Source organism: Phoenix dactylifera, unplaced genomic scaffold (assembly GCF_009389715.1).
Source record: "Phoenix dactylifera cultivar Barhee BC4 unplaced genomic scaffold, palm_55x_up_171113_PBpolish2nd_filt_p 002013F, whole genome shotgun sequence".
NCBI classification, from domain to species: Eukaryota; Viridiplantae; Streptophyta; class Magnoliopsida; order Arecales; family Arecaceae; genus Phoenix; species Phoenix dactylifera.
The window spans coordinates 31,500-44,996 of NW_024069291.1; positions in this window are offsets into that span (position 1 = coordinate 31,500).

The window sequence follows — 13,497 nt, forward strand, 5'->3', positions numbered from 1 at the left end:
GTACAGCTAGTCTAATGGGTTGGTTTGTCTGGTTTTAGTGAACCATGAATGTTTTTAGGGAACAATGAGTACTTGTTGCTACCCATGAAGAAGTGGGCTGAGCATGAGAGCAGTACTTATGACCTTGTGCGGGTCACAGGCATAAAAAACAGCGCATATGACATCAAAAACAATAAAATGATGCAAGTAATATGATCCAATTAAATTAAACATTTCAACAATATGTACCTTTTATTTATGGGAGGAGCATCTACACAGGTATTTTTCTTTTTTTTTTTATTTATTTTTTTGGGCCTTCCAGTCAATTTTTTGAAAGGCCGAGGTTGTAAATTCTCATCATCATTTTTTGGGCCAAGATTAGTAAGAGATAATGAATGGATCACACAACTATATGCTTTTAAGTATTCTTCAACTGTATGATACACATTACAAAATTTGTTTAAATTTTTTTTTTGTATAACCAATACATATCACAGCATGTTTATAAGGTAATTCAATGATTTTCTATTCACCACAGCTACAAATCAACAAGTGGGTATTCTTGCTTGCTTACGGGGCTTGTATCCAATCTAGATCTAGCAAAAGGAATAAGTTTGCACTACCAAGCACATCTTTTCGTATACTTCTTTTGTACTCAACTTCGTCATATTCTTAAGCAAGTCAAGAATGGGTTTGTTACTAAACTTTCTCACCTATTGAATAAAAGACTCCGTACATTTTATTTGTGATGTAGCCCCTCTAAGTTTCTAGACAAAAAGCATGCCTTGCCTTTATTGATGGAGGTATTTTCATCATGTTGATAAGCTTTGGCATCATGCTCCTTTATTCTTTTCATGGTATCTTGTCTCAGCGGCTGATCATATGCTTTGATAGTATTCCAAAAGGCAAAAGTCAGCAATAAGCTAGGAAACTTTGATCTAAAATTGCTATGCAGATGCCTAGAATAAAATCTATGACTAGCATCTAGTAATATCAACCTCGACCATATTTTACGCAGATTAGGCAGCTTGAGTAAACCATTCAAAATCAAACTTCTAAGCAAATCAAAGTATAGAATGTCAAAGAACTACATGCTTTTTGCTTTTCAGATATTATAATTAATGGGCTTCCTATTGTGCCATCACCAATGCAAATATATAGGTGCTCTAAAAAAAACTTTTAGCTATCCTTGCACTCAACTCCACCGCATCATAAGCCACAGAAAATAGTCTCTTGTTTTTATCAATAGAAATTGCATTAACTAGTACACCACCAAAGTGCCCAATGGCATCCATCCAACCTTAAATAGGGCATGCACCCTTCTAATACCCCTTTATTGCCTCAAAGGATACAAAGATTCTTTTAAACACTGAGAGTTCTTTGGATTGCACATGTCTCTTATGCAACTCAATTTTGGCCAGTATACTAAGATTTTTTACCCTAAGTAGTTCATATACCTAGGTAAATTAAAATAGGACTCACTATGTTTTTCCTTAAACTCTTGCAGAGCATTTGTTTTTGCTCTATATGGCTGCATCATGTGAGGCTCAACATTATACTTTTCAGCCAAAATCTAGTACATTAGCTCATACCGTGTGTATCATCCTTTAAGTGAGGCTCTAATACTTTAGATAATTTGTAGTTTGCATTTTTGTTTTTTATAGGCCTTACTAATGTATACTGTGGCTATAAAGTTTTTAACATGATGTACTATTGTCAGATGTACTGGAGGCATAACTTCTCCAATTACAACTCTAATCTAAGCATGGGGCGGTCATTCTCTTAGGTTTATTCTTATCCCTCTTAAGTTCATAGCCATCCTAGACAACATAATCTCTCAATACATTTCTGAACTCATTGACATGCATAAATAGCTGCTATTTCTCAAACACAATTTACCTCCTCTCTACAACCTTAAGAGGTTTGCCCTTTATATTCAGTGAGGAGAAGTTCCTTCTCACCTTACCACGGGACTACTCATCATCGTTTACTGAATCAATTGACTCAACATAGTTCACAGCATCCAATTGATCATCACTACCATCATCCTCAGATCTCTCACATGACCCCTATTAATTGAATCATTTACATTCAAATCATTTGACTCTTCCTCCATCATCTAATCACCATTATCTGAGTTAGAAAAAGGACATACTTCACCTGATAATTTAGGCACATCATTTTTCCTACCCATATCTACTGGTGCACTCTTCCTACAATCACCTTATGTCTACCCCCACTCTCACATCTAACTTGACTTTCAACTTTTCCTCCAACTTTCTCTCCAACTTAACCTCCAACGTCAGCATACTTACATGCCATCCAGAAAGATTAACTATAGTAGGAACTGGATTATCAACATTATGTTTAACAAACAAGTGTATGTCACCAATACCTTCATGTGTTCTAAATATATACATCACATCCTTATCATTCTTAATCAAAAGCCCACTGCTACTGCCCCATGAGATAGTAAACGTCACATCCATCTTACCGATGAGTTTATATGAATCAACCATCATTTCCAAGTATGAATAATAATCTTCATCTACATTATTAATTCAATAATCTTGATTCCTATAGTGCACAACTAAATTATGATGAGTCATTGCATCTAATCAATCACTGTAATTAGTTAATATAAATTTAATAGTTCAAATTCAAATAAAACTTTCGTAGTTAACAATTCACTATTTAAAAGATGTTGTTCCAACCAAAATGATAAACCCAAAAGAAATAGTTACAAACAGTGATAAGAAATCCTAGTGAAACTGATAAATCCCTTACATGAATCAGTTGAATAGTCATTATCCAATCAATCCATTGCATGAAAGAGTAAAACAGTCATTATCTGATTAATATATTAAATATCCAGACCTTTTCTTTAATTTGATAGAAAATCTATATTAATACTGTTCTTAATGCCGATTTAATTGAGTCGACATATAAGGTATCTAATGCACCCTGTTTCAGTCAATATCATAAGAAGTTGATTATTATTGAAGTACTAAAAGGGTTTTTATTAGATAAAACAAGATTGGAGGTTTGGAACCTTACGAACTCTATACATATCTATCACTTTCAAAACATCTGTACCATCTTAAGATTAGAGGTTTGGTTACCATCCCAAGGTACCATTAGCCAATTAATTAGCAGAATAAAATTTTCTGTGCTTGTATGTAAGATTCCAAAAAAATATTTTTATTGCTTTTTGGAGTTTGCTTCTTGATGTGGAGATTTAGATGGATGAGTCGACCCATGAAATTTATGAGCCGACTCCAATAAAATTAGAGTCAATCCTAGAAATAGTTGAGTCGACCACAGAATGGCCACAATAGAAAGACAGAAAGTATTAAAAGATAGTCCGTTGAAAAGTCAATTTCTGAAATCAACGAGTTGACTCCTAAAAATCTCAAATCGATCCTTAAATTGAGAGAGCCAACTCCACAAGCGCCACAAACGAAAGATAGAGCACAATAGAAATAAAAGCAAGTTCGAGCTGACTCTTGAAGATCACGAGTCGACTCCTACCCTGGAGCTATATTTATTGGAATAACATTTAATTCTTTTTGTCTTTTGCTATAACAAGTTTTTGAAAGTGAAACTTGGGGAAAAGGTCTGTCCAAATCTTAAATTGGATTGTATTGAGCTTGGAAAAGGCTCGAGATAGGTTTTGATTGATTGGTCTGAAAAAATTAACTAGGTTGATTGTGAACCCAGAAAACAATCGGTGACGGTTTCGGTTGATTGATCTAAGAAAATCAACTGGATTTGGTTATGAACTCAGAAAACAATTAAACTGTAATCTAGTTATAGATTATAATAATATTCTCAACAAGTTTTGAAGAGTGGATGTTAGTGCAAGATTGGCGTGGAACTACTATAAACATCTTATATTTATTTTATTTATTATTTTTATTTTAATATCTTGTATATTTACTTACTACTTACTGAAATCATTATTCATTTGTTAAGCATTTAATTCTACTATATTGTTTATCAAAGATTTTTAAAAAAACTCAATTCACTCCCTCTCTTGAGTTACATAGCTGGGCAACAAGTGGTATTAGAGCTTTGAGGATGATAGTGGTATTTTGATGATTAACACAACCATTGAGGGAATATCTAATTAAATACTACAAGTTAACATAATACATCATTACTGAGTTCGTCACTCTCGGTACAATAGAAGAATAAGATCAAGATGTATTTCAATGATTAATAATGAGATAAAATTTGCGATAGAAAAGGGATAGTAAATTCTAAATTCTAATTCGACAAAGTTTCAAGTAAAACGTACTCTTAAGGGGACAATAGTAATTTTCATTGTTAAGAGTATGTAGCACTACCATGGCATACATTCAAAATTGCTTGAAGTATATTTCATTGATTGTATGGATGAATCTAACCTTAAGTTGCAGCAAAGTGCGGAATGAGTCGACCCCAAGATTGGTGGAGTCGACCCCGGCACATCATGGAACCATCAGGCATACTTATGCAAAAATGGCACGGATGAACAGTAGTTGAGTCGACCCCAAGCTTGCTTGAGTCGACCCCATCTTCAAGCCTCAAGAAAACAAGTCTCTGAAATTTCTTGAGAGGGCCGACCCCAACCTTCCTTGAGTCGACCCTAGATTGAGTCGACCCCAGGAATGCTTGAGTCGACCCCAACTGAACATGAGTCGACCCCAAGGCTGTGTCATTCAATACTGTCTCTCTGGAATCCCTGAGAGGGTCGACCCCAATGGAACTTGAGTCGACCCCACTGTACCTTGAGTCGACCCTAGTGAAAAACGGCTGAAATGTAAGGTTCTGTGTTTCCTGAGAGGGTCGACCCCAATGAAGCAGGAGTCGACCCCAGTGAAAGTTGGGTCGACCCTAGTGAAAGTTGAGTCGACCCCAAGTCTGATGAACAGTGGTTTGAGTCGACCCCAGGAAAGTTTGGGTCGACCCCAGCACAGGCAGAAGCATAACAGCTAGTTCTGCAGAAGTACTTTTTGTCTTCCCAACAGTAAGTAACAGCTAGTTTTTGAAATCTAACCAATGGGGGGTGTCCAATGGATGAGGAAAACTATTTAAAGTGACACTATTCATCAGAGAAAACATCCTTTTGAAAAATATCAAAGCTCACACAAGAAAGACAAGAGTCCTAATTGAAAGTGAATCCTAGGTTCTTTGGTGTTAAGCATGCTGATTTTTTTTTTAAAAAAAAACCATGGCTGAACCTGATCGGATTGCCTACATACTCCTTCATAAGGGGGATCAAGCCATACGTAGTTCTTTTTAAGTTTTAAAACGCAGCGGAAAAATCGAATCAAACAATTTAATTCATACATGCTTACAAGATCAAATCTAGAAATCAGCACCTTAAGAACACATAGGATTATGCCGGAATCATTTAAACAATTATGCTAAAACTTTAATGCATGATTAACTATTAGATCTGAAACTTAAGAACTCTATTCCGATTAATCTCCGAATATCCATTGAATGGATTCTGGAGATATCTCCGTGAGGAGCCCCAAAAGAGGGTAAAACCTCGGAGAATCAGACCTAGATCTTGACACCATAATAAAAGATTAATGTAGGATTAATACCTTTTATGATGGATGAAACTTGTGGATCTGATCCTCGACTTCGCAGCCACGCACACGAATGGCCTCTACGAGACGTCCACGCGAAGTTCCTGAAGAGATCCAATCCTGCGGAAGTGCTAGCTTGCGCAGAATTTCTTGAGGCTGAAATTTGATCTTCCAAATGCTATCAACTTTTGATCCGCCTTCTTGGAAGAACTTGGAGGAAAGGTTTAAAGGGATTGAAGAGGACTTAGATCTGATCTAAAGACTCTTATCAGGGACCCCTAACACTAATGGCGCGATGGACTTAGAGGAGGAAGAAGTCAGCTAGATTGAATGCAGAATTTTTCCATGCATGAACTAGGGTTCCTCTCTTTTCTTTTCCCTTTTTTTTTCTTCTTTTTCTCTCTTTTTTCCTTGAATTCGACCACCAGATGATGGAGGTCCTTTTAATGTTGCTCTCCTACCTAACTTTATGCCAACCATCCCATATTTGTGGAGGATTTTGTGGGGTTTTGAATTTTGAATTCAAAATTCAAGTTCATGTGCCATTACATGATGAAGCTTGATCTAATCTAAACCATTCATCATGCTGCCACTTTTCTCTTTCAATTTCGAAATTTCCATGCCCCCAAACAGATTAGAGGGTCACGTGGTGATTTTGTGATGATTAAATTCGAAATTCAACCTTAATTAGAAGTGAGATAAAGATAAGGATGACATATGTCATGAAGAGAATTTGATCTTATCCAATTCTTTTCATGAATTTATTTCTCCATTTCGACCCATCTAATGATGAAAGAGGTCCCTGATGTTGCCAAGTGTCCCGTGGCACCATTAAATAAATTAAATTAATTTTTAATCAAATTAAAAATCAATTTATGGCGCCATGCATGGATATGTGACAAGTGGATTTCAAGATCCGAACAGTTTCAGATCAAACCCATTTAATTTAATTAAATCCTAACAATTAGAATGATCCAATTACCATGGGTTGAACCTAATCCAATTAGGTCAATTCCTAATTAAGCACAAATTTAATCTAATTTAATTTAGTCAACCTATGTCCTCTTGATTCAGACCTAATCCAATTAGGTCAAAAACCCTGATTGAGCCCAAAATTGAATCTAATTCAATTTGGCTCATCCTTAGTCTAATTACTCAATCCAATTGAGTTCATTAGCAATCTAATTACTAATTAATCCTCCGATAATTACTTTAATTATTTTATAAGATAATTTGCCAATCAAATTGACCAAATTACCCCTGAATGATTCTTAATCATTCATCAGCCTTCTTGATCAATCAGGAATCTTCTATGCGTGTGACCTCATAGGTTCGAACCTAAGCCGGTAGTATAGGAACGACTTCCTACACTAATCGATGTGACCATCTAGCAATGGTACCCGACGTCTGAATAGGCCGAATATATGCGAAGCAAATATTCTGGAACCCTGAACTATGGTTACTGTATAATTCAATCCCTTTGACTCTTAATGCCAGGATGACTTAGAGCTCACTGTCAACCCTATAATTAGTACATCTATTTTGTGATTAACTTTAGATATTCCGTGACTCCTCACTGGGATTACCCTGGCCAAGGTTTTGCTAAATTAATCACAAGACATTATTCCTGTTTCCAGGAGGGGTCAATTCCATCTTGACTCATAACTGACTACGCAAGTACTTGACTGCACCCAGTGACCTTCCGTCACTGAATTAGAAATTCAGGTAGTCCGGTACCAAAGTACAGTGAGTTGCTTGCTAGTCACAGGTTGCGGTCTCAGGTCAGAGGGCCAAACTTATATCCATATCCACTCGGAACATCTCTCGACAGTAGAGCGTTCCAGAATTGGTCACGTTCAGTAAAATGTACTCCTACACTTCACCTGTATGGCATACCAGTGTCTCCACACTCCTTGGTTAAGAGGACAACCAACGTATATGTCATACAACGACCTAATCTCGATAATGTTGTCGTCCTAGTAACAACATATTATTTGGTCGCGAACAAGTTTAAGGACTCAAAGATAAATCCTCCTTTATCATAACATAAGTCCTAAGGACTTCATCATATAAGAGTTCATTTGAAGATGAAATGATGAATAATGCCAAATAATACTTTATTAATTTGTTAATTTATTTACAAAATTCAATCATTAATATGCTGACGATTGACATTTAGGATACAATTCCCAACAACTCCCACTTAGCCTAAAGCCAGTCGGCACAGTATCTAATACCCATCTTCGACTTGTGTTCGTTGAACTCTTTGATGCCGAGGACTTTAGTAAATGGGTCAGCCAGATTTTCTTTTGTGTCAATCTTCTGAAGATCAATATCACCTCGTTCTATAATCTCTCGAACCAGGTGATAGCGTCGCAGAATATGCTTGGTCCGCTGATGTGCTTTAGGTTCCTTTGCCTGAGCTATGGCTCCAGTGTTATCACAAAATATAGGAACTGGACCATCAATGGAAGGTGCCACTCCCAGCTTGGTGATGAACTTGCACAACCATACGGCTTCCTTGGCTGCATCAGATGCTGCAGTGTATTCTGCTTCACATGTGGAATCTGCCACTGTATGCTGCTTGGAACTCTTCCAGCAGATGGCCCCACTCTTAAGAGTGAAGATATATCCCGACACGCTCTTGCTATCATCTTGATCTGACTGAAAACTTGAATCGGTATATCCCTCAAGTTTTAAGTCAGAATCACCGTAGACAAGCCACTGATCTTTAGTATTTCTCAAATACTTAAGGATGGTTTTTACAACCTTCCAGTGTGTGGAGTGATTGATTAAAACCCCATTTGATTTTGATGAGCTCAAAGCATTTGAGTATATCTTTTGATTACTAATGAATTCAATTGAGTGTTTCAGTGAAAATTCTGTCTAAGTGTCCCAAGACTTGGTTCATAATTTTTGGATAAGTTAAGGAGTCTGTTTGAACCAATGTCTGAGACTCGAGTCGACTCCCGAGTATCACGAGTCGACTCCAAGCGTATCAAGTTCACTGGCACGAGCTCGAGTCGACTCCAGATAAGTACGAGTCGACTCCGACTGAGAACAGACAGAAGGACAGAAAGCTTCAACTCAGAACCTGTCAGCGAGTCGACTCCCGAAGTGCGCGAGTCGACTCCGATGTTCACCGAGTCGACTCCAAGGAAGTAAGAGTCGACTCCAAGCAGTCACAGGCAGAAAAGTCAGAGAACAGTTTTCGGGTCTGAGATTCGAGTCGACTCCAGTGGAACGCGAGTCGACTCCGATAGGTGGCAAGTCGACTCCAGAGAAAGCAAGAGTCGACTCTCAGCGGTACACAAAGAAAAAGTCAGAGAGCATTTTATGGACTCTGAGATTCGAGTCGACTCCCGCAATACGCGAGTCGACTCCAAGACACCGCGACCCCAAGACAGACAGAAAACCAAGTTACTGCCTCTGAGATTCGAGTCGACTCCCAGACAGCTCGAGTCGACTCCAAGACAGCTTCACGTCAAAAGGCAGAAGACCATCTTTCGGAAACTGAGAGCTGAGTCGACTCCAAGGAAGTTCGAGTCGACTCCAAGACTGGACGAGCCAAAAGACAGAGGATCGGGAGTTCGGGCTCTGAGATTCGAGTCGACTCCCAGGACAGTCGAGTCGACTCGAGTGGACAAAATTCAAAATTGGATCCACGGACTTCAGTGGATGAGCCGACTCCAAAATTGCCAAGTCAGCTCCAGAAGTTGACGAGTCGACTCCAGGTCAAGACGAGTCGACTCCCAGTCGTGAAGGCAACTTTAATTCAAATTTGGAACAGTTGCCGAGTCGACTCCGGAAAAGCTTGAGTCGACTCCCGCTACAGCCGAGTCGACTCCTGATCGCGCGAGTCGACTCCAACCCACCAACGGTCATATTGTCAGGCTGCGCAGAGTGTTCAGAACGGGCAGAAAAAGCACTCTAACGGCTAGTTTCCGTGGGGGTTGGCTTAAATAGCCACAGAGGACTGTAGCAAGGCAGAGAACAACCATTCCACTCCAACTAATCAAGCATTCAAGCTCTGCAACGTGCTCTTCAACGAAAAAGAGGAAGATCTGCATTTACTGCTTCCAACTACATCTTCCCAGCAATTAAAGCCTCCTTCTCCTGCATTCAAGTCGACTACTCTTTCAAGAGGAGACCAGAAGTTTAAGAAGCCATTCCTCATCTCCAATCTAAAAGCGTTTGAGGCTTCTTAACTTCATTTATTGTTCATATTGTTTTCATCTGCTTTTTGAGAAGCTCATTTTCTGTTTTCTTTCTACAACTTGTATTTACTTGGTTCAATCGGGGATTGAATCAAGGGGATTGAGGTTGGTTGGTGAGCCGAGTTAAAACCAACGTGTGTAAGGGTTTGATTGTGATCCCGGAAAAACAATCGGGGCGGTTCTAGTCGGTGAGCCTGGGAAAACCGACCGAGTTCGTTGTGAGCTCGTAAAACAACAAGTTTGGTTGTGAGCTTGGAAAACAACCGGCTGTAATCCAAGGGGGTTATAGTGAATTCCCAAGTGAGACTTGGGGAGTGGACGTAGGAGCAAGGGTTAGCTCCGAACCACTATAAAACCTTGTGTTTGTGTTGGATTGTCTCTCTTCTTCTTCCCCTCACATCACTCACAGCACTTAGCATTAATTAAATAACTTGCAATAGTTTTTAATTAGTCAACCACATCGTTTTAATTATTCAAATTATTTTAAAACCCAATTCACCCCCCCCTCTTGGGTTGTCTATCTGGGCAACAAGTGGTATCAGAGCCTAAACTCTTCCACCCAAGAGTTAAAAGATCAAAATGACAACCCCATTTGGATCTTCCCACATTGAGGGTCAGTCCACCCAAAGACCCCCTTTCTTTAATGGATCCGACTACTCATACTGGAAGGCTAGGATGAGAATATTCATCCAAGCCCAAGACTATGAGATGTGGACCATTGTAGTAAATGGCCCATACATCCCATCCATATATGTAGAGGGTATCAAGGTACCCAAACTAGAAAAGGATTGGGATGAACATGACATGAGGAAGGCACAACTAAACTCTAAAGCTATGAATGTGTTTTATTGTGCCTTGGATAGAAATGAATTCAATAGGGTCTCTACTTGCAACTCTGCAAAAGAGATTTGGGATAGACTTGAAGTGACCCATGAGGGCACGAATCAAGTTAAAGAATCCAAAATTAATATATTGGTTCATAAGTATGAACTATTTAAAATGGATTCTAATGAGACAATCACTAGCATGTTCACTAGGTTTACTGACATTGTCAATGGCCTAAAAAGCCTTGGCAAGAGCTATACTAACAGTGATCTTGTCAGGAAAATACTTCGCTGCCTACCAAGGTCATGGGAAGCCAAGGTGACGGCAATCCAAGAAGCTAAAGACTTGAACAAGCTTCCACTTGAAGAGCTCCTTGGATCCCTAATGACTCACGAGCTAACCATGAAGCAACACAGCGAAGAGGAGTCCTCCCACAAGAAAAAGGTAATAGCTCTTAAGTCTACTTCATCTAACAAGGACTTGTCTTGCAGTAGCAGCAGTGACGAAGAAGAGAATGAGGAAGATGATGGTGAGGCTCTTCTTGTGCGCAAGTTCAAGAAATTCATCAACCACAAGAAGTCCTATCATCAAAGGAGAGGCCCCTCAAATTCCTACCGCAAGGACAAAGGTAAGGAAAGGGAAAATGAGGGGATTGGGTGTTACGAGTGCAAGAAGCCGGGTCACATAAGAGCTGAGTGCCCCTTACTGAAGAAGGGGAGTAAGTACAAGAAGAAGAAGGCTCTTGTCACAACACTATCCGACTCCGACTCATCATCCTCCTCATCAGATGATGAACAAGAAGAGAAGGCCAATTTCTGCTTCATGGCCAATGAAAACGAGGTAACTTCCGATACGCATCCTGATTTTTCTTTTGATGAACTTTATGATGCATTTAATGAATTAATGGTAGAATATAAGGCCATAAATCTTAAGAATAAAGAACTAAAAATAGCTAATCAATCATACCTACATAAATACGATAAATTAGTTAAGGATAAGGATTTAATCATCAAAGAAAATATAGAACTTAAGACAAGCAACCAACTTTTAACTCAAAAGACTAGTACCTTAACTAAAGATAATGAAAAACTAACTAAGGAACTTTCAGAACTTAAAAATCATAAACAAATCTTAAATAAGGATCTCACAAAAGAACTTAATGACCTAAAAGCAGAAAATCAAACTCTAACTAAAGAACTTAACAAATACAAACCCTTAGTTGAAAAATTTACATATAGTTCTGAAAAATTAAACATGATACTTAATAGTCAACGAGCCATATTAATAAAGCGGGTTTAGGGTATAAACCAAGAAATAAACAAAAACTTCTTAGTAACTTCTTTGTTAAAGCTGGGGAAACTAAAACTAAGAAAATAACTTGCTTTTGCTGTGGTACTATAGGTCATAAAGCGAATGTGTGTAATTTTAGAAAAAATAAAACAAAAAGGAAAAATTAAAAGGGTATGGGTTCCAAAAGGAACCAACTTGACTAACCATGAAGGACCCAAGAAAACTTGGGTACCTAAGATGACATGATTTGCTTGTGTAGGAGTGTCTTGCAGCCAAGGTCAACAAAAACTGCTGGTACTTGGATAGTGGCTGCTCAAGGCACATGACGGGTGACAAAGATCAATTTTTTACCCTTGAAGCTAAGAATGGAGGTGCTGTGACTTTTGGAGACAACTACCAAGGTCACATCATTGGTATTGGTAAAGTTCAAATCATCCCTTCTACTTTTATTGATAATGTTAGATATGTTGATGGTCTTAAGCATAACTTATTAAGCATTAGTCAATTATGTGATAAAGGGTATGATGTTATGTTTAAGCCATCACTATGCATTATAACAAACCCTAATGATAATAGTTTAGTTTTTAAAGGGATTAGACGTGGAAATGTATATGTTGTAGACCTAGAAGATCTTGCAAAACATAACCAATGTTTAGTTGTAAATGAAACTAAAGATAATAATGCTAGTTGGTTATGGCACCGTAAGTTAGGTCATGCAAGCATGGACACAATAACTAAACTAGTTAAAAGAGACTCCGTGATAGGTTTGCCAAAATTAAAATTTGAAAAGAACAAAATATGTGAAGCATGTCAATTTGGCAAACAATCTAGGAACTCTTTTAAATCCATAAAATGTGTCTCTACCTCTAGGCCTCTAGAATTATTACACATGGACCTATTTGGTCCAACTAGAACAACAAGCCTAGGTGGAAATAAATATGGTCTAGTTATAGTAGATGATTACTCTAGGTACACATGGGTCATGTTCCTAGTGCATAAGGATCAAGCATTTTCTATGTTTAAGAAGTTCCATAAGGAAGTAACAAATGCTAGAGAGTCTTCAGTCATAGCCATTAGAAGTGACCATGATACCGAATTCGAAAATCAGTCATTTAATGAATTTTGTAGTAAGAAGGGGATAACCCATAATTTCTCAGCACCTAGGACACCACAACAAAATGGAGTGGTGGAAAGGAAGAATAGAACACTAGAGGAAATGGCTAGAACTATGTTATGTGAAAGTAACCTCCCTAAGTACTTTTAGGGAGAAGCCATTAATACCTCTTGTCACATACTAAATAGAGTTCTATTGAGACCCATTATAAAGAAAACACCTTATGAACTGTGGAAAAACAGAAAACCAAAGGTTAATTATTTTCATGTTTTTGGATGTAGGTGTTTTGTGCATAATAATGGGAAAGATAATCTAGGGAAATTTGACCCTAAATCTGATGAAGGAATATTCTTAGGTTATTCTACAACTAGTAAAGCCTATAGAGTCTTTAATAAAAGAACCTTAGTTATAGAAGAATCTATACATGTTGTTTTTGATGACTCTAGTGACATCTCGTCTAGTAAGAAGGTTAATTTTGATGATGATATGG